Source organism: Phascolarctos cinereus, unplaced genomic scaffold, assembly GCF_003287225.1.
Source record: "Phascolarctos cinereus isolate Bilbo 61053 unplaced genomic scaffold, phaCin_HiC Scaffold_7;HRSCAF=346, whole genome shotgun sequence".
NCBI classification, from domain to species: domain Eukaryota; kingdom Metazoa; phylum Chordata; class Mammalia; order Diprotodontia; family Phascolarctidae; genus Phascolarctos; species Phascolarctos cinereus.
In genome coordinates, this window is record NW_027556180.1 from 81,132,866 (window position 1) to 81,159,474 (window position 26,609).

Genomic DNA, 26,609 nt, shown 5'->3' on the forward strand with positions numbered 1-26,609 from the left:
TTTCTCTTATTGTTGGTCATTTGGAGTCTTCTTTCATATGGTTGTTGATAGTTTACATTTTTTTCCCCCAAAATTACCTATTCCTCTCCTTTGACCCCTTATCTATTGGAAAGAGATAGTCATTGTTCATAGTTAGGTCATACCAACACAATTAAAAATTATAATATTACCTAAATTAATTTACAAATTTAGTGTCATACCAAACTAACTTGACAAAAGTAATAAAATTCACTTGGAGAATCAAAAAGTTAAAAATCTTGTGGAAGAAAATTAAGTCAGGGAAAAAAGTGAGAGAAAAAAGTAAGAATGAAGAGGTCCATAGAGGATGTTAGGGGGAAAGTAAAGAAAATTACTGAATATTTTGCTTTGAAAACAAATACTTTTGAGAGTATTTGAATTTTAGAATAGTCAGTAGGATTATTCTTAGACCCTTTGACCCAAATATATTGAAAGGGGACATGATATTTAGTCAAGGAAGTTTAAAGATGCACAAAAACCTGTCTTCATTCCTTTCACCCTGAAAGCTAAGCACGCCTATCTGCATACTTTCTGCCTCCCTGAAGTCATGGACCTATCATTCTACTTGAGGCTTTGCCACTTTCAGACTCCACGCACAGTGCTGTTATAATCTTTGCAGAGATCCCAAACTATGGTCCAAAGGAGAGGAGGAATAAGCATCTCAGGACTCTCAGATGATACCTGTGGGCAAGAAGCTTAACAGCCATATTCATCCAGTTCTTCAGTCTCAATCATTGCCTTCTCAAACAAATGAGCTCATTTTTTCATTTGGCCTGTGTCCCTACAACCTGTCAGACTGGTCCTGAGGATGAGGTATAGTCTCACACACAAAGGCAAAGCCAGGGACAAGTTTTAGCTTCTCTCCCCCAATAAGAATGCCATTGTTTCCTTCTTCCAAATTTGTCTCAAATGTTGTTATAGGAGGAAGTTCCCCACTCCACTTATTCAGCCTCCTGTCCCACTCCCAGCTGCTCTACTCTTCATTTATCTGCAAGTTCCCCTGGACTAATTCACTGCTCAGTTTCTCAACAGCTTCCTTGGAAAGGTGAGTTCTGCCAAGAGGCAGGTGTAATGACTTATTACCACTCATGTTTATGTGTGTTAACACACCCTCAGACATCCACTTTCTCAGTGTCTCCCAATCTATGGTCCTTTCTTATTCTCTTGCTAAACCATACCTGTCCCACACTCTTCCTGAGGCTGGGTCTGACTCAAGGCTATTATTTCTCATCTGGATCAGCTGTGGTCAAGGACTCTATTGTCTATAATGCCACAGACCTATTACTCTGTGTCAGAAATATACAAATCAAGATGAAAAAAACAAAAGAAATATACAAATCAAATCCAAATCTTGATTACTGATGAGGGAGGGATCATTTACTTTTAAAACACCTAAATTAAGGCTAGGATTTTTTTCTCTAATATTGCTCTAGCTTTACTAAGATCCCTCCCAATCTTTAATTTCCTCGTGTGTAAGATGAAAATATTGGAAGTGATGATTTTTGAAGTGGACTGGAGAAGAAGAAGAAGAAGAGGGACAGAGACTATAGCTGGAAACTCAAGGGTAAAAGATTTCTATGTCTTTTCCTCTATATCAAACATCTCTCTCTCTCTCTTTCTTTTCTCTTTCTCTCCTGTCTCTCCTCTCTCTGTTTCTCTGTCTCTTTCTGTCTGTCTGTCTCTCCCTCTCTATCTCTCTGTCTCTGTGTGTTTCTCTCTCAGAGGATCAGTTTCCTACATGGCTTTCTTTCACCTACTTCCTCCTACAGGGGAGTAGCTTTCCTTTCAAAATCAGCCCATCGAAATGGCCACTCTCACTGGATCAAGATTTATTTCTGCTGAATCCCAAGCTCACAAGCCAGACTTCTACAATCTACTTATAGCTCTCTCTCTCTCTCTCTCTCTCTCTGTCTCTTTCTCTGTCTCTGTCTCTCTGTCTCTTTCTGTCTCTGCCTCTGCCTCTCTGTGTCTCTCTCTCTGTCTCTCTCATTTTGTCCTAACGGCTCCAAGCTCCCATATCAGCCCCTATTGATCAAAACTTTTGTTTCTCTAGAATAAGGAATGCTCTCAATCTTATCACCTCTTTATTTGAACGTAAGTAAAATACACTCATAGGTTAGCATTTCTTCCGGCCCACAGGGTCTTCCCTGTAAATGAGATCTCAAGTGAAAGCAACAGATAAAAGAATTCACTGGCTTGCACACTTAACTAGAAAGGAAGAACATAGCATTGCTAGTAAGTATGAGGGCATTCCATCCTCTGGACCAACTTTCACTCTCTACCAGATGTGATTCCTTTAGCAGTGATGCTCCCACCACACCATCTGAATCCAAATATTCTGATAGGCTCTCGTGGCTTATCTCTCAGCAGCTGCTCCCTATCATGCTCAATGTACTAGTTCCTTCTTTCTGTTTACCTGGCTCTTGGATTCTCCTACCCATAATTCCCTTTTCCCAAAGGAGAGGAAGGCAATCTTGCGAGTCAAGATGAATCTATCCAAAGGTCAGCCCTTCCCCCAAGTGTTTCCTCGCTAAGGAACGTTTGCCTTTCTCCCCGGAGCCAGAAAATATTTTAGTCTCTTGCAAAATCAATAGTGGTATACTTGACATCTGAAAATATGCAGCATAGTGCACACCTGAATTACATATAGTCAACCTCAAAGGCAGGCTTCATATTGAATTAGAATTTGAGTTTGAAGGAACTTTATCTAGACTGATTAAAAAGTCTATTTTTGGAAACCTGTTAGGAAAAAAAAAGGATTCTTGGGTTTTTTAAAATTTCTTCCAGCACTGCCCCCCCCAACAATAAAAATCAAATCAAGTAAACAAGCATTTATTTCTTAAGCACCTACTGTCTGCCAGGCACTACAGTTATAAAGAAAGATAAGAACCAAAAAACAGTCGCTGCTCTTAAGAAAGTTTGTAAAATGCTGGTTTAATTTTTTTTTTTAAAGAAGGGGATGGGACACTCAGTAGAAATATATCTGTAATAGAATGACTGAAGTAGAATTAGAATTCTGCGTGTTCACCTAATATGACAGCTTACAAGAACCAGACAGCATCGAGCACATGGTATTAAAATGAGCTCATGGACCTAGATAAAGTGTACCTGAACACATGTTTCACCTGTATAATTTAGTGCTTAAGGTTCTACAGGTCACTAACCCTCTGGGCCCTTAGTGAGTAATTTACATTGGTTAAAATGCAAGAGAGGTGTGGTTGAGGCAGGTGGAGACGCACCTACACAGAATGTAAGGAAGCATGGAGCAGAGAATTAGCTAAGTGCCTCTTGGGAAAATGTCCAGGTCTTGCAACCTGGTTCAGAAACACCTCTACCATGTATATTCCAAATAGGGGAACTTGTCAAAGAAGGAGTAGCTAGAGACATCCCATTATGCAAGGCATAATGCTTCAAGAAAAGAACTGATTACAAAGAAGGTTTTGAGGAGAAGGATAATAGGTATTGTCTGAAGAACTTCTGGGGTGCTTTGGTGCTGTGTGAATCATGCTTCTCAGGTCAGTGTGGTGGCAATACATACTTAGAGACTAAGAAAAATGATAGTCCTAAACCTCTTAACTTATAAAACTTTCATCATCTTTGAATACCTGGGTAATGAAAAAAATTTGAACTCAGAATAGACCTTGTAACTGCTATGGTGGCTACTTTGGAGGGTGGTTTCAGAGTCAAAAGATGAAAAAAAAATGAACTATTTCCTTGTAGCAAATTGTCAGACAACCTGTTGAACTTGGGTCCCTGAGAAATGGGTTTATATTTCAAGCTTAATGCCCTTCTCAGTTCTGAGTCTTTTGCTTCACCTTGAGAAGATGTTGCAGACTAGAACTGCTAGAAATTGTTCTAATATTTGAATTGATTTACTTTTAAAAACGTTATTGGACAAGATGACTTTTTTTACTGCATTCTTTCCAAAAGTCTGTTTATATTTCATTTCTACCAAGATGTACCGTATGGTTTGTATAGGTGGCAAGATCTCTCTGGGTGGTTTCTTGAGACCAGAGTGACCAGAAGAACACTTGGTATTTGGGCTGCCCCAAGCCCTGGGAAACAGGTCAATTACATGACCATTATTCATCCCTCTCATGAGTATCCATCACCATAAACTATCCAATCGTCTCAAAGTCATTCTGGGCCATGGACAATAATATTTGAAGTGAAAAAAGAAGGAAAGTAAAAATTAAAATGATTTATTCTAAGAACCTGGATTATTATTGCTTCATAATCTTTTATCTTTGCCAACTGTTTTCATAATGGTGTAGCCAAGAGAACTCAGAATTACTTTCTTCCTTTTCCTTGCAGCCATGTGATCAGAAGGCAGATAAATGGAAGCAGGGAGGGATCAGAATAAAACATGGTACTATAAAAAAATGGTTTAACCATAGGGAAGAGAGGCTTTAAATATCAGAGTTCAAATTCAACTTTTAAAAAGTAGACCAGAATCTTGTTCATTTGGGAAAGGAGAGAAAGGGAAGAAAAAGCAAGATTAGTCAGTGTGTCCAGCTATTTCCTTTTCTTGATATCCAGCCAATAAACTTAAACATTAAAAAAAAATTTAATTGGTAAGTAGAAATTCTTTTTGGTATAATTCAGCTCTCTTTCCAACTATGTTGGGCACTGCTGCATGTTTGTAACCTTTTCTTGCAGATGTTATATTTTATGAAAAGTGACTCACCAGGGTGGTACTAGTATCTTCTGTACAGAATGAAATCCCCTAAGGGAATGGATTGCACAAGGCTGGTTCTCTCAAAACCTGAAATATCTGCAGGAAATATTCCTGGAAAAAAGCAAATGTGTGAGAGGCAGTATGGTATAGTGAGTGGATAGACAGCTGACTTAAGAGTCGGAAGAACCTGAGTTCAAGTCCCATCCCAGATACTACTGGCTGTATGTGACCCTGAGTAAGTCATTTAAACTTCTCAGTGCTCCAACTCGCTTTCCAAGAACTGTAGCAGATATTCATTGGTAGGAGGAGTTTCTTCATCTAGAGTTCCCCGGTAGAAACAAAATCACATGGAGGGTGGGGGTGAGGAGTGGGTAGTAGAAAGGGATAGAGGGACAGAGACACAAAAAAACCTTGTCATGCTTATGTGACCAAAGAAGGGGAGTAGGCTGCGTTATCTATTTTTAACTAGGTAGAGGAGAGTCATCATGATCCATGTGTCTGCTTGGTGGGATTTGGTTTCAGGTGTGCAGAGTGTTTTTCATTGGTAGATATACTTTCTACAGCTTTTGGTTCCAATGTACAAAAATCTGTTAACAAGTAGTTCTCAAATGCTCACTCCCTCTGTGACCTTGAGAAATTCACTTCTCCTCTGGGAATCAGTTTCTTCACCTGCAAAAAAAACTTGATAATCCATAACAAGTCTTTATGTTGTAAATGCTCTGATTCTGTGAGTCTACTATATGTGAACTTCTAATGATTTGTAGTGTGTGTGTGTTCAAAGTATGAGGAAAGAAGAAATCAGATAGCAAAAGATCTAGAAGACATTGTTCCTGTTTATGAAACTCGCTTGACATATGGTTGAGCAAGATCAAAGATAGAAATGAAGATGTATAGCTAAAAGGGAATGTAGAGGTCATCTCATACAACTTCTTTATTTTATATCTAACATTATGAAACACCAGAAGGGCTGGGACACTGTACCCTCTATCCACTAAGAAGCTCCTCTTCTCTGAACTCATGCATGCAATCTGGACTGAGTTCAGTGCTAGAGGAGCCTGACTGCTAATGAGTGTTGTTAGACTTCTTTTCTTATACTGTGGCTCATTACATACTCCATTTCAGAGGCCTAGGGAAAATTACTTAAAACTTAGATTTGAACTCATGTCTAGGGTCTCCCCAAAATTAAGAATAAAAAAGATAATCAAGGTACATATGAATTGGGTGTGGGACAGCTATTTATTTTCTACACGTAAAAGAAATACCAAACATAAAACAGAAGTAAACGTTGTCAGAAAGACTTTAAAAAGGATTCAGTAAATTTTACTCTCCAAGTAGCTACATCAGAATATAAATCGATTTGCAGGATTACTGAATATATATTTTAATCCTTCACCTCAGCTTTTCAGTGTCCTCTCAAAATCCATGTCTATTGGCCATTTAGACCAGGGTTTGAGTTCTACCTCTTGTTGGTAATCATTTTCTCTGTTTGAAACACCACCAGGATGTTCCCCTGACTGGTCCAAAATCTCTAGACTTATTGACCTCACAAGCTCACTACCAAGTCTATGCACTTCATTTCAGGGTTGATATTCAGTCACCTATATACTTAGGAAAGAAACTCAAAACCAAAGAAGGAACTATGTCTCTGAGTCTAGTCTCAGGGTCACGTAGGCTCATGTGCTTTAGCTACCATGAGCTCATGGCCATGTGTTAGCCAGGATGGAGGACAAAAGCTAGCTACTTTTCCCCACAACCCGTCACTGAAAGAGGTCTCTTGCTGTCCTCGAAAGAAGAAAAGAGTAAGAAACAACTGAGAGAGGATTATTTCCTTTCAAAGGTCTACTGCATCAATGGCTCTTCCTGTGCTGCAGCAAATAAGGAGACTGCTTTGTCATCTCCAAAGTCACACATGCCTGGCCAAAAACATTATTCCCTGGAATAATCAAGCTCCAAGCCAGAGCATGTGGCTGACCATAATCAGGCAGGGAAGTTCCGTGAATGGTCCATGCAAACCCCATGTGCATACAGATGAGGAAACCGGGAAAGGGATTTACCCCAGATCACAAAATTAGTTATGGCAAAGCTGAAACTAGAGCCCAGTTCTGCTGACACCCAGGTTACTGCTCTTTCCACTATACTATTCTGCCTGATATAAATGAGGATGAAACTAAGGTCATTCTCACAAGGTATCAGATCAAATGTCTCTTTTAGGTAGAAAGAAATGGAAACTATCTCCTTGGCTGAGATGAGTGCAAATTATCCCATCACTGCTGTGATTAGCTAGAATACCTCTCTTTTTAAAAAAAATGGGGTTACTGAGAGCATGGAGCAGCTAGGTGGCACAGTGGCTAGAGTGCTGGGCCAAGAGTCAGGAAGAACTGAGTTCAAATCCAGCCTCAGATACTTACTTAGCTGTGTGACCCTAACTCCGTTTGCCTCAGTTTCCTCATCTGTTAAATGAGCTGGAGAAGGAAATGGCAAATCCCTCCAGAATCTGCCAAGAAAACTTCAAATGGGGTCACAAAAAATCAGATGTAACTGAAATGACTGGAAAACAACAACAACAAAATACTGAGAACATGGAACAGTCAATCAATGAACATTTAGTAAGTACTGCTGTGTGCTAAGCATTTGGAATACAAAGAAGGGTAAAAGCTAGTTCTTGCCCTCAGGGAGGTCACAATCTAGTCGGGGAAAGACCACAGGCAACTAAAGATGTATAAACAAGCTACAAGCTACAAGATAAATTAGAAATGAGTAATAGATCCAACTCTTTCTCCCCTGAAGCCCCTATGTGTACACCCATTTATAAAAGTGTTTTCCAAGGCTTGATAAACATTCCAGCTTTCACCTTCCCTAAACAACCCAGACTAGCGTAATACTCTCTGTCTCTCACAAATCAGTTATACTTTATCATTAGATTCTATCCAAAGGTATATATGTATTTCTAGTAATTAGCCTCCTCTATAAAAAGCAAAATCAATACAAACGAACTACTATCTGGCAGCATAACCTAACTGAATGAATAACACAAACTGCTGACCCCAGGAAGCAATGGGGGAAAGAGAGCATAGGATATATAGGGTATTGTAGTGGTGTTACTAGGATTACCCATCAGATCATATTTGTTCATCAGGCTAATTAAATTAAGGCCAGTGCTCTGTTTCACTGATGTATTGGAATAGACTGAATCAACCCCAAGTGGATGGTCCAACTTTTGGATAATAGAAATGCTTTATGACAAGTGGGTCAATCTCAAAATGTCAGAAGGCAGTATAGGAATATTTCTGTGAAAAACAGGCTAGTCTTTGGAATTCAGAATCAAGGCAAAACAAAGATACAAGGAAGGAAGGGAAATAGGCAGACATTTTAATGAGGTGTTTTACAAATGGCTATAGGAAAATCAGGCAGTGCCACTGGAATTAGCTGCAGTCCTGGAGCAGTACAAGATATGACCTTGAAAATATCAGTAATAACCTCAGGAGAACAGATTCTGATCTGAGCATTGGACTTGTGGGATCACTGTGGTTCTAAGTTATCCATGGTTATATGAATGTACAGGCAGCACAATGTAGCAGAAAGCATAATGAACTTGGAGTCAGGAGAGGCTTGGGTTTGAAGCCAGTCTCTAGCACTTATTTGATGTGTTTTTATTGAAGGCAGTTTATTTAACCTTGCCTGGAAGGGGATAACGATAAGAGTGTTAAATGAGAAAATGTATGAAAGACACTCTGTAAACCTTAAAGTATTATATGAATGTCAGCTATTATTATATGGCAGGAAAAAAATAAAGATGCTCTGGCACCACAGGGCTAAGGGATGATTAGGCCACAGGGAAAAGACTAGAAAGAAACCAGCTATCTTTGCAAAGCTCTAACCCTGTTGGGAGGTTCCTTCCCTTATGTGTACCAGGAGAGGGAGGATACTAAGGAAAGGTCTTAATTTCTCAACTCATATTTGTACTAAGAAACACTTTGACCTTAAAATTATAAGAAGGCTCTTCCTGAGATCATTGTTGTAAAATTCCAGCGCCAAAAAAACTAGTGATGTTATTTTTGCATGCCTGAATATTCACAGCAAATGAGTCAGCCCACAGAACTCATACTTTGTTCAATAGCGTAATTTTCTGTTTTGTTTACTATTTTGCCACCATTTCATTTCATCCCACACTTCTTCCTCCAAAAATTCTGAAAAATTCCAGTTCAAAGTTCAGAAACTACTAGACTCTCTTTTTCACCCCCTCAACCTTCACCAAGCTGACAAAACCATTCAAATCCTGTCTCTCTTATTGCTCTGGCTATAAATAAAGGTTTTCCTCTCCTCCACCCATCACAAAGTTCACTTATCAATTTGTGTGGGTAGGATGTCTTCTATAACTTGGCTTGGATTCAGAGTGTACCTAGCTATTTCTTACTCTTCAAGAAAATGGTCTTCCGTTGTTTGGGAGAAAATAGGCTGATTTAGAATAAAAGGAAGAATTATCCTACTTGTATCCTACACTATGGGTTACGGCTTTCCACTAACTTCTTTATTATGGCAGAAAAGATAGCCAAGAATTGAAGTGTCCCCTCGGGACAAATTAAGGATAACTTAGGAAGTTGAGGTACGTCATGGAAGCAGCATAATCAACAATAACAGGTTCAGTTTTTTTTCTCACAGTCTAAGCACTCTGCCTTATGGGGCCTCCATAGTTTCCAAAGTCAGTGGTTACATTGTTTCTGATAAAAAGTTCTTATGTTTCTTGCCAGAGATTTCTGTCCATGAAAATGCAGTTTGGAGTATTAGGTGCTGCTATCAGCAAGATTGAAAACTAGATTTAGGAAGGTGAGTGTTAATTATCAGAACCTAGTTAAGAACATTGGGAAGTCCCCCTGATAGAGCTTAGAAAACAGTATCATGAAAGACCTGAAGCCTGAGACATTATCCCCCACTCCCTAGGAGCAGAGCCCAACTCTAATATAAAGTTAATAGTCAAAGAATAGGCCATTTTTTTTAAATGAGTGAAAAACAGAAAGAACCTACCATAGGTAACTACTATGGCAACAGAGAAGATCAGGGTTCAAACTCAGAAGACAAAATAGCTTCTTGTAAAATTTCAAAAAAATATGTAAAATAGTAACAAGCCCAAAAAGAGTTCTTGGAAGAGCTTTAAATGGACTTTAAAAATCAAATAAGACAGGTTGAAGAAAAATTGAGAAAAGAAATGAGTAATGCAAGAAAAGCAAGAAAATTATGAAAAGAAGGTCAACCAATCAGAAAAAGAAATCTAAGAACTTACAAAAGAAAATAACTCCTTAAAAATTAGAATTGGGCAAAAGGAAGCTAATGACTTCATAAGACATGAAGAAATAATCAAATAAAATTAGAAGAATTAAAAAATAGAAGAGAATATGAAACATCTCATTAGAAAAACCACTGATCTGGAAAACAGATTGAGGAGAGAGAATCTGAGAATTATTGAACTACCTAAAAGTTATAATAAAAAAAGAAAAGAGTATAGGCACTATACTTCAAGAAATCATTGGGGCAGCTAGGTGGTACAGTGGATAGAGCACTGGCCCTGGAGTCTGGAGGACCTGCCTTCAAATTCAGCCTCAGACACTTGACACTTACTAGCTGTGTGACTCTGGGCAAGTCACTTAATCCCAAATGCCTAGCCAAAAAAAAACCCAAAACCAAAAAAACACTTACAGAGAAGTAGGAGGGCAAGGGGGTAGGATAAAGGAGGGACTCTTAGAAAGGTGTGCAGATTAGGGAGGCAGTGGTCAGAAATAAATTATCTGAGAAGGGATAGGGTAAAAAAGAGAGAGAAGGATAAAGAGTGAGGAAAAATAAGATGAAAATAAATAAACAATTAGTAATTATAACTTTGAATGTGAATGGGATGCACTCAACCATAAAACAGAAACAGACAGCAGAACGGATCAAAACCAGAACCCGATAATATGTTGTTTATAAGAAACACATTTTAAAATGAAAGATATACATAGAGTAAGAATAAAGGGCTGGAGTAGAATTTATTATGCTTTAGCTGATGTAAAAAAAAAAGCAGAGTAATCATGATCTCACACAAAGTTAAAGCTAAAATAGATTTAATTAAAAGAAATAAAGAGGGAAACTATATTATGTTAAAAAGTACCATAGATAATGAAGTCACATCAATATTAAACAAATATGCACCAAATGCTGTAACATTCAAATTTTCAAAGGAAAAGATAAGTGAATTACAGGTGGATTTAGATAGTAAAACCATAACAGTGTGGGATTTCAACCTTCCCCTTTCAGAACTAGATAAATCTAACCAAAAAAAAAATAAAAAAGAAAGGAGTCAAGGAGACAAATGGAATCTTAGATAAGCTAGATATGGTAGACATCTGGAGATAATTGGATGGGATTAGAAAGGAATATGGGGCAGCTAGGTGGTGCAGTGGATAGAATGCTGGGCCTGGAGTCAGGAAGACATTTCCAGAGTTCAAATCTGGCCTCAGACACTTTCTTAGCTGTGTGACCCTAACCCTGTTTGCCTTAGTTTCCTCGTCTGTAAAATGAGCTGGAGAAGGAAATGACAAACTACTTCATTATCTTTGCCAAGAAAACCCCAAATGGAATCACAGTCAGACCCAACTGAAAAATGATTCAACAAAAAGAAGAAGGGAATATGCCTTTTTTCTCTGCAGTACATAGTACCTTTACAAAAATTGACCCTATGTTAAGTCATAAAAGCTTTATAGTTAAATGCAGAAAAGAAGAAATATTAAGTGTATCCTTCTCAGATCACAATGCAATAAAATTACATTTAATAAAGGACCATGGGAACACAGATTAAAAGTTGATTGGAGACTAAATAACCTAATCTTAAGAAATGAGAGGGTTAAAGAACAGGTCATAGAAACAATAAATAATTTTATAAAATAGAATAATAATAATGAGACAACATATCAAAACTTAAGGGGTGCAGCAAAACAGTAATCAGAGGAAAATTTATATCTCTAAATGCTTACATAAATAAAATAAAGAGCAGATCAATGGACTGAGTATGCAATTTAAAAAAAAACTAGGGGGGCAGCAAAGTGGCACAGTGGATAGAGCACCGGGCATGGAGTCAGGAGGACCTGAGTTCAAATTTGACCTCAGACACATAACACTCACTAGCTGTGTGACTTATACCCCAATTGCCTCACAAAAAAAAAACCAAAAAAAAAACCTAGAAAAAAGAACAAATTTAAAATCCCCAATGAAACACCAAACTGTAAATCCTGAAAATAAAAGGTGAGATTAATAAAATTGAAGGTAAGATAACCATTGAAGTAATAAATAAAAGAGCATTTTATGAAAAAAAAATAGATAAACCATTGGTTAATATGATTTTTAAAAAAACAGAAGAAAGCTAAATCATTAGTATTAAAAATGAGAAAGGTTAATACACCACTAATGAAGATGAAATTAAAGCAATTATTAGGAGTTATTTTGCCAAATTATATGCTAGTAATTTTAACAACTTAAGTGAAATGGAAGAACAATTACAAAAACATACACTACCCAGATTAACAGAAGAGGACATAGAATATCTAAATAAACCTATTTTAGAAAAACAATTGAACATGCCATAAATGAGCTTCCTAAGAAAGAAGTATCAGGAGCAGATGGATTTACAAGTGAATTCTATCAAACATGTAAAGATCAACTAATTCCAATATGTAGTAAGTTATCTGGAATAATAAGCAAAGAAGGAGTCATACCAAACTCCTTTAATGAAACAAATATGATACTGATACCTAAACCAGGAAGAGTAAAATCAGAGAAAGAATATTATAGACCAATTTCATTAACAGTTTCACTAGTGAATAATGATGTAAAAATCCTAAATAATCCTAAACAAAATACTGACTAGGAGACCACAACAATATATCACAAAGATCATACATTATGACCAAATGAGATTTATACTAGAAATGCAGGGCTAGTTCAACATAAGGAAAATAATTAACATAATGAATTATATCAATAACAAAATTAACAAAAATCAGATGGTTATTAATATATGCAGAAAAAGATTTTGACAAAATACAACATTCATTCCTACTAAAAATATTTGAAAGCATAGGTATAAATGATAAGAAGCACCTGCCTAAGACCATTAGCAAGCATTATCTGTAATAAGAATAACCTAGAAGCCTTCCCAATAAGACCAGGAGTGAAACAAGGATACCCATTATAACCAATATTATTCAATATTGTACTAGAAATCCTAGCAACAGCAATAAGAGGAGAAAAAGAAATTAAAGGAACCAGAATGGGCAATGAGATAATAAAAATATTACTTTTGCAGACAATATGACAGTATACTTGGAAAATTTCAATTCAACTGAAAAGCTAGTTGAAACAATAATTTTAGTAAAGTAGAAGTATATAAATTAAGCCCACATAAATCTTTCATATATCACTACCAAAGCCCTGCGAGAAGAGATGGTAAGAAATAGTTCATTTAAAATAACCACAGACAATATAAAATACCTGGGAGTATACCTGCCAAGACAAACCTAGGAATTATATAAATATAATTATAAAACACTTTTTATACAAATAAGTCAGATTTAAATAATCAGAAAAATATTTATTGTTCATGGGTAGGCTGAGCTAATATAATAAAGATGACAATTCTACCCAAATAAATCTACTTATTCAGTGCCATCCCAATTAAATTACCAAAAAATTATTTTATTAAGTTAGAAAAAAATAATAAAATTCAATTGGAAGAAGAAAAGGTCAAGAATGTCAGAGGAATTAATGAAAAAAAAAATGTAAAGGAAGGAGAACTAGCTGTGCCAGATCTTAAACTGTATTATAAGGTGGTAATTATTGGAACTATCTGGTACTGGCTAAGAAATAGAATGGTGGATCAATGGAATAGAGTAGATATACAATAGTAAGGGACTACAGTAACCTTGTGTGTGGTAAATGTAAAGATTTAAGTCTTCTGGATAAGAATTTACTGTTTGGTAAAAAATTACTGGAAAAACTAGAAAGCATTCTGGCAGAAAATAGGTATAGACCAATATCTTACACCATTTCCCATGATATGGTTAAAATATATACATAGATATAAAGGGGGATATCATAAGTAAATAAGAAGAACATGAAACATATTACCTATCAGATTTATGGATTGGAGAACTTATGAATAAATAAGAGATAGAGAGCATTGCGAGATGTAAGATGGTTAATTTTGATTACATTAAATTACAAAGTTTTTGTACAAATAAAACCAATGTAACCAAGATTAGAAGGAAAGCTGAAAATTGGGGAGTGTATTTATAGACAGTTTCTCAAATAAAGGTCTCATATCTCAAATATATAGAGCACTTTGTCAAATTTTTAAAAGTTTTTATATTCATTTATTTTTAGTTTTCAACATTCATTTCCACAAAATTTTGAGTTTCAAATTTTCTCCCCATCTTTGCCCTTCCCCTATCCCTCAGTCTGCCCTCCTTTCTATCACCTTCCCCGTTCTCTTATCCCCTTCCCCTTCTATTTTCCTATAGGGCAGGATAGATTGCTATATCCCATTGCCTGTATCTAATTTCCCAGTTGCATGTAAAAACAATTTTTAACGTTTGTTTTTAAAACTTTGGGTTCCAAATATCTCTCTTCCTCCCTCCCCTCAAAATCCTTTTTGATTTCTTCCATGGCCTGGGACCAATTTGTATTTTTCGTGGAGGCTTTGGATGTAGGAGCTTTAACTTTGTTGTCTTCTTCTGGTTGTATGTTTTGATCTTCTTTGTCACCAAAAAAAAGATTCTATGGTCTGACTTTTTTGTTGTGCAGTTTGCTCATGTTTCCAGATAATTACTTAACTTTTAAACTCTTTCTTAAGGTAGGGCTCTCCAGTGTGGAGAGTGTGCTGTCCCAAGCCTCAGAGATTTTTTGCATCTGTTTTCAGAGATACTTCTAGGGACCTGTAAGATTTCAGTTCTTCCAGGGTGATATGATCAAAGCTGAGGTATTTACTCCTTTCCCGATCTGTACTGTGGTCTATGAATGACCACAAGCACTCTTTTCTGCCTTAGACCTGTGAAGAGGGTTATCTCTTTACTGCTGCCACAAGCCCTACTGTGCCGGTGCTCCTCCTTGCTTCAGGACTACCACTCAGGACTGCAACCCAGATTCAAGCAGGGGCAAAGCAAGAGAATACTGTCTCAGCACCAGCAAAGAGATCCCTGGCAATCGCCCTCTAATCAGCCTCTCAATCCCCCCACCATCTGTGGGCTGGAAGCTCTGGAAGTAGCCACTGTCCCGGGGCTGCACCAGAACTGGGGCCTGACTGTACTCCTCTCTCACCAAGGTCCAACAGACCTTTCCTACTGACCTTCTAAGTTATCTTTGGTGTTTGTGGGTTGAGAAGTCTGGAAACCGCTACAACTACTAGTGATTCAGTCCCCTGAGGCCTGCTCTGGATTTGCTGAGGCCCAGTCTTTGTCTGTGTGGCCCACGCTGAACTGTGCTCCTCTCTCAGCCTGGTGCAACAGACCTTTCCCATCAACCATCCAGGTTGTTTTGGGCTTGAAATTTGTTTCACTCTATCTTTTTGTAGTTTCTGCTGCTCTAGAATTTGTTTAGAGCCATTTTTTATAGGTATTTGGAGGGATTTGGGGGAGATCTCAAGCAAGTCACTGCTTTTACTCTACCATCTTGGCTCTGCCTCCAAACTTTGTCAAATTTATAAGAACATGAGTCATTCCTCAATTGATAAATGGTCAAAGGATATGAACAGGCAGTTTTTCAATGAACAAATCAAAATTATATATAGCCATATGAAAAAATGCTCTAAATCATTATTGATTAGAAAAATGCAAATTAAAACAACTTTGAGATACTATCTCAAACTTATCAGATTGGCTAAAATGATAGAAGGGGGGAAAGTGACAAATGTTGGAGAGGAAATGCAAAAATTAGGATACTAATACACAATTAGTAGAACTGTGAACTGAGGCAACCATTTTGGAGAGCAATCTGGAATTATACCCAAAGAGTTATAAAACTGTGTATACCCTGTAACTAAGTAATACCACCGTTAGCTTTGTTCCCAAGGTGATTGGGGAAAAAAGAAAAGAACATATATGTTCTAAAATATTTATAGCAGCTGTTTTCAGTGGCAAAGAACTGGAAACTTAGGGGATGCCCATCAATTGGGGAATGGCTGAATAAGTTGTGGCATATAATTGTGAAGAAATACTACTATGCTGTAAGAAATGATGAGCAGGTTAACTTTAGGAAAACATGGAAAGACTTGCATGAAGTAATGAAGAGTGAAACAAGTAGAACCTAGAGATCATTGTATACAGTAATAGCAATATTGTTCGAAGAGTAAATGTGAATGACTAAGCTATTCTGAGTTATATAAATATTCAAATCAACTACAAAGGACCAATGAAGAAAGATGCTATCTGCCTCCAGAGAAACAACTGACATATGGAACTAGGTACCATATAGTTCCACATATATATCTGTTTCAAATATTGGCCTTCTTTAATGCAGGCTTGAGAGGTAAAGAGGGAAATGGTTTAGAACTCAAATGTAACAAAAATAAAATAAAATAGATATTTTTTAAAAAAGATTGATGGGCAGAGAGATATTTTGCATGATCATCTTACCCAAACTTTAATATGGAAAAATTAACATTAAGAGCCAAAGACAGTGAATGTAACTAAAAATGAGGGAATAAAAATATAATGCTGTGTTACCCTACAAACTCCTATGACTCTTATTAGTAAGCAATCCAGACAGAAATGGATAATGATTAACTCACATTTACCTAAGATTAAATACATTATCTCATTTGGGCCTCACATCCACCCTGTGAGGTAGAAGCTACAACTTCTATTATCCCCACTTTAAAGATGAGGTAACTGAGACTCAGAAATACTAAGCAATATGCTCACGTTTCACAGCTCTGGTTTGACCACTATACCAAGTTGCTTTCTATAAAACAGTTGGTCTAAAGTCTAATAATTAGAACAACAACAACAGTAATAATAGCTAACATTTAGATAGTTCTTACTATGTCCCAGGCATTGTGCTAAGCATTTTACAATTATTATTTCATTTAATTCTCACAATACTCAGGGATGCTCTTATTACAGATGAGGAAACTGAGGCAAAGTGGGTTAAGTGACTTATCCAAGGTCACATGACTTGCCCAGGGTCACACAGTTAGTAAGTGTCTGAGGCCAGGTTTGAACTCAGATCTTCCTGACTCCAGGCCTGGCACTCTATCCACTGCCCTACCATGTTGCATCCTATTCCAGAATTGGGAGGGAATGTAGACTTTTGGTAAGACAAGTCATATAATATTAGTCTATAGGTAGTATCCCAAAAGTGCTAGTGCAGTTTTAAGCTATGAAAGCTTAATTTTAACAGCTGTAAAATAAATGGGATTTGTCACCTAGATTATTGTCATTTTCAAGTGAAAAAGAAACCTAATTAGAGTACTTGCAGTAAGCCATTCCCTTGTCAATATTACCAAAGAATTGCTATGTGTTCAAGATTCTAGTTCCAACTATACCACTTACTAGCTGGGTGACCTTGTACAAATCATTAAACTCTCTCGGCCTTGGCCTTCTCATCTTAAAAAAAAAATAGCCCTATCTACTTCATAGAGTTGTTGGGAAGATCAAAGGAGGTAATGTGTATTTGTGAATTGTAAAGTGCTGAATAAATATGTAACTCCTGTCTTGAAGGGTTATTTATATAGTGGGAAGGGGCTCCATCAAGCCTTGGGCATAAAGATTGGGGCCCACCCTTTCCTGTTCATGAATAGCAATCAGGAGTTTGGCTCGAACCTAAATATTACTTCCCCAGACTAACATTTAAGGGAGCAAATAGATATAATTCTAGGTTGGTACTTCCTCTCCCTGGGAGCAGAGTGACCTGCCCCTAGCTCTATCCTCCTGTTTCCCCTCTTGGCAGGAATCAAAGTCTCCTTTAGAGAAAAGTAAGGAGAAGAGATCCATTCTTACTTCCCTGTGAGCCACGTTGAGACAGTCACACTACACATATAAGAAGTTTATCATTTTTTGCTAAAATTATTGCTAATTATGATAATCTGACATTTGTTGTATAAAAATAATTAGTAGTATAGCCCTTCAGGGGATTTAGCAGTCTGATGCCTGGTCTTTCAGATGTAGTCGGGAACAACCATACCAACCTAATCCCTCTCTGCTACTGGCTCATCTCCTTATTAATTCTTTCATTCCAGGTTCAAATTCAGTCTAGTGACTGTGCTTCAGGAAAATTTCGTTAAATTACCAAAACAGCAGAAACTCTCTAATTGTCTTGGTTCCCACTCCAAAATAAAACTGCGGAAATCTCTTCTCCCATGGAAGTTTTCCTTCTCTCAGTCTCAAATTGTGAATTTATAAGCTTCAGAATTATCATTAATGGCTATGTTATATTTTAGAAACAAATAACATAAAAAACACTGATAAACAGTCAAAACAAAACCCGCAATAACTTGTAAGACTTCCGTTAACCTTTCTCCCAGATAATCCTGAGGGGAAATTGCTGAAGAAAAGTCTGAGGGGCAGCTAGGTGGCACAGTAGATAGAGTACTGGCCCTGAAGTCAGGAGGACCTGAGTTCAAATCCAGCCTCAGGCCAAACACTTGACACTAGCTGTGTGACCCTGGGCAAGTCACTTAACCCCGATTGCCTTTAAAAAAAAAAAAGAGAGAGGGAAAAAAAAAGAATGGTCTGAGATTTAAACTGACTGAAATTTTCCCGGCACTGTGCCTTGAGAAAGTCAGGGATCTTTCTTCCCAAAAAGAAAGGAGTTGATGACTAGACTTCACTCGTACCAGCTGCCAGAAATGTCAGCTCTTCCTGGTCTCAATGGCATGACACACACTTGTCTTCTTCCCTCTTGCTTGTTTGCCCATGTATTCATCTGCTTTTATCTTTCTCTCATTTCTCCACCTCATCTCCACCTTCATCCACTCAAGCAGAAGTCTCTTCCTCAAGGCCCCAAATAAAGAACCCCAAAATAAACAATTCTCCTGAATGCCTATGAACAGTCGAACCCCAAAATTCTCTATCATCCCAGGATGGTCCTCCAAAATTTTCTGTTTCTAAAGTTTCTGTTATCTCAAAGAGATCCTCCTGAATCATCTTGGATTTTAGCACCTGTAGCTACAATCGTAATATCAGTATGACCACATATTTCCAAACATTTCCCATCCTGCCATTCTAGAGCCATCATGGGAATCAGGCAGAAGATTAAGTTGCTACACCTAAATAGATATGCTAGCAAAGCCACAGACAGCTGTGAATAGTGATGATAGATAGATAGATAGATAGATAGATAGAGTGAAAATTTTTTTAGACCCCACTTAAAGGCTCTCTTATTCCCTATAAAGGCTACCTATTATTATTGGGCCTGCTAGGTGGCTCATTGGATGGAGCACCAGGCCTGGAATCAGGAAGACTTATCCTAGTGAGTTCAAATTCAACTTCAGACTCTTAACTGCTGTGTGATCCTGGGAAGGTCACTTAACCCTGTTTGCTTCCGTTTTCTCATCTGTAAAATGAACTGGAGAAGGAAATGGCAAACCATTTCTGTGTCTCTGCCAAGAAAACCCCAAATGGAGTGCACGGAGATGCACCACTACCTTGGGCCTCCTTTGTCTGTGATAGAGCACCAAGAAAATGTTCCCAATGGGTGCTTACAATCGTTGAAGTTTGAACCTGAAAGATTTGCAAAACCAAATTTAATCTAAGTCCCTTTAGACACTCCTCCTTGCTTTCCCACCCCCTGCCCTAGCAATTATTCATTTTCAATGTTTACTTCAGTATGTACAAATGGAATAGCTGCATATACTGATCCAAATGACTGGGGCATGGGCATGGACTTTCTGGGTGTCAACCCGTGTCCTCTTCAAATTTTCAAATGTATAGTGATTACACATGCACAGCCATGTGTGTCCAAGAGCCTTTTCTGAGAAGAGCCTTTTTCCAGAATTATATCACTAGAAGTTAATCTAGTTCCACCCTACCCAGAAGCAAATGCCAATTGCCTTATGATAAGGGAAATCTCTTCTGCCTCTTTCCTCCCCAAAGAAGGAATCACAGTTATTTAAAATTAAATAAAACATTTGTATGCCCAAATGTAAGCCAGCACTCTCTGTTGGAATTAAATTTTAACGCCAAGTTAATTGAAGGATGTGGTAATGTGACCACAAAAAAATTGGCAGTGCCTTCTAAAAGGATCCTTAGTATTTGTGATAGGTGGTGAAGTGGATAAAGTTCTGGTTCTGGAGTCAGGAAGACCCAAGCTCAAATCCAGTCTCAGACACTTGCTAGCTCTGTGACCTTGGACAAGTCCCTTTATCTCTGTTTACTCAACTGTAAAATGGGTATTATAATAATAGCACCTACCTTCCAGGGTTGTTGTGAATATCAAATGAAATAATATTTCTAAAGTACTCCGTACGATGCCTGACATGTAGTAGGTGCTATATAAATGCTAGCTATTATTATTGGGGCAGCTAGGTAGCACAGTAGATAGAGCGCTGGGCCTAGAGTCAGGAGGACTCATCTTTATGAGTGCAAATCCAGCCTCAGATGCTTACTAGCTGTGTGACCCAAGGCAAGTTACTTAATAGTGTTTGCCTCAGTTTCCTCATCTGTAAAATGAGCTAAAAAAGGAAATGGCAAACCACTCCAGTATCTCTGCCAAGAAAACCTGAAATGGGGTCACAAAAAGTCAGTCATGACTGAACAACAACAATGTTGTAGCCTCAAGACAGGCCTAGTCCAGTTAACTCCATATTGGTCTTTATTCCAGAGCCCTATCTGTGGAATTACAGATATCTTCACCCCTAATCTCAATCTAATGTTGAAGATGGCCTAGAAGAATCCCCAGTGCCTAAAACCCAGCTTGCTCCCTTCTTTTGGAGGTCAGGGTGGAAAAGTCAAAACAAAGACTTGTGGTCAATCAGATCATCTTCTCACTCCAAGGATCAATTTGTTCTACAACATCCCTAAAAGATGACCAGTCTCTGTCAGTGACTGGGGGCGAGTTACTTGATGAGGCAGCCCATTCTCTTTCTGGACAGTTCTAATGTTAGAAAGTTTTTAAATTAAACTAAATCCTGAACTGAAATCTGCTTTCCTATAGTTTCCAACCATTGGTAATCATCGTTCTTTCTTGAACAAGGCAGAAAAAATCTACTCCAATTCCATGCAGTAAGCCTTTCAGGCATTTAAAGACAAATAACATGTTCATTTCCCCCAACTCGGAATGTCATTTTCTCTAAGCTATATACTCCCAGGTCCCTTAACTATTCTTCAGATGGTACAGTTTCCAGAACCACCATCATCATGACTATCCTCTTCTGTACATACTCTCATTGTCAATGTCCCCTTTAATGTGTGACATCCAAAATTAAGCACAAAAGCTCAGAAATTTTCTGAGTACAATGACACTATTACTTCCCTTCATGGTGAACATTATAATTCTAATAATGTAGCCCAAGTTCAAAGTAGCTTATTTTTAGCAACCAAAATCTACTGCCTGCCTCATTCCCACTCTGTAGAACGACAGCCAAACTCTTCTGCTCCCGTTGGAATGGCAAGTACCTTTTTATCATTATCTTAGAACTGACCTTAGATCAGTTTCCTAGGGGGCCAGGACGTCCTCTATCCCCTTGTAGCTGCTGAAGAAACCCTCCAAAAAAAATAGAACCCATTCTGTGAGCACTGCTTCTAGGTGTTCAGTCACCATTCAGCACACTTCAAGAATCATGAGCAGTCGACAGGGTTATCATTATTCTTTGGAAATCACGTGGTTTGGTTTTTTTGTTTTGTTTTTCTGACAAATTGCTCTGAAACCCAGCACTGTGTAAGAACAAGCTAAAATTTTAATTCCAGAATGAAAAGTGGGGCTTCAGAAATCTTAATCATGTAATTATGAAAGCCGCCTAATAGCACCCCAGGCAAAATCATAAATTCAGCATAACTGAAATGAGGTCATCTGGGGTAGTGAAAAGAACACTGGATGGAGTCAGAGGATATCAGCTCTTTTTTTAAACAGCCTCACCAGTATCTAGATGTGTGACCTTGAGCCGGTAGTTTCCCTTTCCCAGACCTCAGTTTCCCCATCTGTAAAATGAAGATTTTAGACTAGCTCATCTATTTTGTCCCTTATAGTTCTAAAATACTCTTGTGTGATTCATCTCTGTGGTACCATGACCAGAGAAGCACAGCCAAACAGTTAATTGCCCTGTAGATTCCTTAGCCAGGTTAAGTAACTAAAGCAAGTTTGAGTCACTGTCATAAGTATGGGGTAAAAGACAATTCCGTGTTTGTTTTTTCCTTAAATTTCAAGTGTGACTCAAGATGAAGACTTTCAGAAGTGATTTCTAAATTTGAATCAGTCTTTGTACTGGAGACTTAGGTTCTCCAGTTAACAAGATAATTTGAATTGGGAGCTTCCCAGAGGCTGACATGTGCAATATTGCATGTGGACAGTTTCTGGAATGAATGGAAAGATTGGAGAGAGAATTGTTTATTGGATAGACCTCAGAAGCAGGAAGGCTCTTCAGGGTATGGTCCCTTTTCCTTGTTACTGTCCACCATTAGCCTTTTAAGATCCTTCCCCAGCTCTAAGCTGCTGATTTCTAACTGCCTGGAGTAGTCACTTCAAGTCACTGGCAAGACGGGAACAGCCTATAGTAATGAAGTGTCCACATGTAGCCCTGCCATTGCTGGCTATGTGACCTTGGGGAAATTATTTAATCTGTCTGAGTCTCATTTTCTTCATCTGTAAAATGAGGAGGTTGGACTCTAAGATCCCTACCATCTTCAAAACTACTATCCTATGAGTTACTTTAGCACCGTAAGCCTCAATTATTTTATCTGTAAAATGGGGACAATAATGTTTTTGCTACTGATCTTGAAGGGTTGTTGTGAGGAAAATGCTTTTTAAATTGTAAAGGGCTTACATTCAGGTAGAATGTAAGTTCCTGGAGGACAGAAGCAGGCAATTTTTATTTTGTCTTTGTATCCCCAGTGCTCAAAACAGTGCCTTCAATATGCCTGGCATTTACCATTGGTTGAACTGAATTGCTATTGTAAATGTGAGCTTTTCTCCCCGTCCTGCCCCTTGTTGATTTTGTCTCACTTTGGAAATTCCTACTCACTGATGTAGAGTGGTAAGGATGAAGGAAGTTAGGAAGTGGCACGTTCCCAGCCATTGGCCTGAATCCCAACCTGCTGACCAGCTGTAGAGAAAGACCACATTTCAGCACCCACAAATGGCACCACTTCAGCCTGGCAACCAGTCCTCTGTGGCCTGAAGTTGAGCCACTGTGACATTTGGCTCGCTGATAGACATCGAACATTCGGTCTTAAAAGTATTGATTGGCATGGATAGGAAAGACGCCAAGAGACAGAAAGCTCTAATGATTAGGGACATGGAAGACTACACCTTCACTGGGTTGAGGAAATATCCTTTTCACCCCAACTGATTTAGATAGTGGCTACCAATCAGAAGTGAACTGTCAACATCAATGATAGAGAAGCAATCCATTTCACAAGCTGGAAGCAACTCAGAAGCCAATCTAGTTAACCTCCCTCACTTTACAAATGAAACTGAGGCCTAAAGAGATTAAGTGACTTGCCCAAGGTCAAATGGGTGGTGTCAGAGGTGAAATTTGAACCCAGTTCCTCTGACTCCAGAATGAGTTTTCTTTCATCACCCTCCCTCCCTTGTGTGGTGGCTAGACAGGGTGTCCTTATAAAATATTTCTTTGCCTCTGCGTCCTCCTGTAATCTTTCCCTCAGGACATTCCTCCAAAGAGAAGTTAAGGATATCATTGGTGCCAAACATTTTGAGTATGTCCTGGGTGGGGCAGCATTTTATGTTCTACACCAAATGAAAAACATTCAGATATAGCTCTAATCAAGCCCCACCCACCCCTCTTTTTTAAACTAGGTCAAGCTCACTTCCCCAGGAAGACAGACAGATCTTACAAAATAAGCCCTCCACAAAGTTCAGTAATGAAGTATTTTATGTCCTCAAGAATGAGGTTCTTTGTAAATGAACCAGAACTGATATTTAGCAAGTAAAGTAGGCTTCTCTCATACATCTGTGTATTCATCATACCCATTCCCCATTCTCACCATTCATATCCTGAACTCAGAAGTCAAAAATCCCCTGCTATGAGTCTTTGGCATCTTTTGTTTTTGTTCGGTTGTTTCCGACTCTTCGTGACCCCATTTGAAGTTTTCTTGGAAGAGATACTGGAGCGGTTTTCCATTTTCTTCTCCAGCTCATTTTACAGATGAGGAACTGAGGCAAATAGAGTTAAGTGACTTACCCTAGGTTGCATAGCTAGTAAGTGTCTGAGGCTGGATTTGAACTTACAAAGATGAGTATTCCTTACTCCAGGCCTGGAGTTCTTTACATTGTGCCACCTAGCTGCCTCTTTAAATATAGCATCTATAGCATCTTTACAGAAGACCAACTTCACACTTAGAAATATGGTATAATCTGAACAGTGTGGTTTTTTTAAAGTTTTGTTGATTTGTCTTCTTTATACGTTACATACATTTATATTTCACTTCCACTTTGTGAGAGGTCTTTTGTAACAAAATAAAGCAATTAAGTAAAACTACTAATATAGTGACCTCATCTGAAAATGCACATAACATTTCACGTCTATAACCCCGAACTTCTCTATTTAAAATAAATAACTGAAATCCATTTTTGTTCCCTCCTACCCCATTTAAAAACAAAAACTAATTTTTTTTCTTTGCAACAAGTATGCAGTCAAGCAAAACAATTTCCTTCAAGGAGTATAAATACAAAAATACATGTGTCTCATTCTTCACCCTAATTCTGCCATGTCTCTGTAATGAATAGCATGTTTCATCATCAGTCCTCTGGAATCATGAATGGTCATTGCATTGTTCACAATTCTTACAACTTTCAAAGTTGTTTGTCTTCCCAGTGTTGTTGTTATTGTATACATTTTCTGGTTCTGCTCATTTCATTCTTCATCAGTTTATATACATTTTCAAAACTGTTCATTTTTATAATATTGATGTTATAGTATAAATTGTTCTTCTAGTCCGTTCACTCTTCTATCAATTCATATGCATTTTTAAATTTCCCTCTAAGAACTGCTTTGGCTACATCCAAATTTTGGGTTGTTGTCTCATTGCTGTCATCATATTTAATGTTTCTCCCACTAGAGGAAGCATCTTCAGACTTAGCTAAGAATTCAAGCAAAAGCTTTTCCTTCCTCTCTCTCTGTTCATTCAAAGCAAATGGCTTCATCCAAGAATGATCACAGAAGAGAACAGCTTTGGTGTCCATGGTGAAGGAAGAAGCATAAAGAAAGACCACTGGGGTAAAGGAAAGTTCCTCAAACTGATTTGATCTCCAGAATGGAGAGAACCTAGATCTAAACTTGTGAGGTCTCTGCAGCAAAAATTAAAAAGGAAGAAAGGAAGAAAGGAAGAGAGGGAGGGAGGGAAGGAGGAAAAGAGAAAGGGAGGAAGGAAAGAGGAAAGGTAGGAGAGGGAGAGAAGAGAAGGAAAGAGGGAGGGAAGAAAGAAGGAAGGGAAAGAGGGAGTAAGGGAGGGAGGAAGGAAGGGGAAAAGGAAGGAAGGAAGGGAAAAAGAAAGAAAAAAGAGAAAGAAAGATTGTGATTATATAGAGAAAGTATGAATGTTTGGTTTTCTCTTTAATCTCTATGTGAACTATCTGGACTTTGTAAAGTGCAAAAATTTTATCATAAAGCTCTAATGTAGGTTTATTGGTACAAGCATGTCAAGTACATTTTTTTGGAGGGCAATAGTCTAAACTACACATAAATAGCCAAACTTCATCAGATTAAACTAAATCTTAAGAATGTTATTTCTGAATAACAAATTTCCCACTACATGCTAAACTCCAGAGCAGACTCAAGATCGTTGGTCGTATTTAAAAGTTTCAAAAAAGATCCATTTCTGACCAAATATACTTAGTTACTGATCTAATTATTATAATAATCTTGATTTTATAGATTAGTAGTCATCCACCCATTCTGTTGGCAATGTCTTACAGCTCATATACCCCCTCGCATACTTGGGTTCAAAGCAGTAGATGGTATTTTATTCCAAAACTGAAATAGTGCCATTGTGGTATGTAGGTAAATGGAATGTGGAATATTTTTACAACTTTTGTATGCCCATAGCACATGGATGTCTTTGGGAAGTAGAGGTCTTCAAATCCTTCAGGTCAGACCCCCAGCTGGGAAGGATGATTCTAAGAACGTTCAAACCAGACAATTTTCACAATTTTCTAATAGATTTAGAGAACTGTATGCATATGGTATGTCTGAGGAGGAGAGAGAGAGGGAGGAAGAGAGATAGAATTATGAAATATTGATGTCAATTAAAAGAAGAAATGGGATATGCAGAAACATTTAATGTTTTAGAGATCTTGATGAGAAAAAAAGAAAAAAGGCAATCGCAGAAGAGGAAAAGAAGGAACTATTGTCCTAATATGAAATGTCCAGTCTGTGCCAAAATATAGTGTGAGACATGAGATTTTTGCTGTCATCAGGAATGCCATAGACACAGCCAAATTGTGCCTCTTCCTATTACCTCCCAACCTGAGGCTCTGTGATGTTTCCAGAAAATTTGCATGTGCTAGCTGCCAGGGAGACCATGATGGGAGAGGAAAAGGGCACACAAAGAGATGAATGAGTTTATTCCAAGTCTCAGACAGAGGCAGCAAGAGGAAAGACACTTTAAGGTCCCATTGCCCATACCCTGGAGTGAGAAAGAGATCATTTAAAATAATTCATCCTATCCTAGGTGGGAGTCAAAGCTGATGACCTCGAGTTAGGGGAAGGGAGGGAAAAAAAATA

The 26,609-nt window shown here is 38.0% G+C and overlaps 1 protein-coding gene across 2 annotated transcripts in view; it reads left to right on the forward strand.

Annotated features, from left to right (window-relative positions):
• The window catches only part of CMKLR2 (chemerin chemokine-like receptor 2), a 57,626-nt gene that overhangs the window by 24,873 nt on the left and 6,144 nt on the right, over window positions 1-26,609 (forward strand). Inside the window, exon 2 of one of the 2 annotated variants that reach the window (XM_020972855.2) lies at window positions 940-1,063. The exons of the other annotated variant lie outside the window; for it this stretch is intronic. The gene's annotated coding sequence lies outside the window, so the exon portion shown is untranslated. The remainder of the gene's footprint in view (window positions 1-939; window positions 1,064-26,609) is intronic. 2 annotated transcript variants of the gene reach the window in all.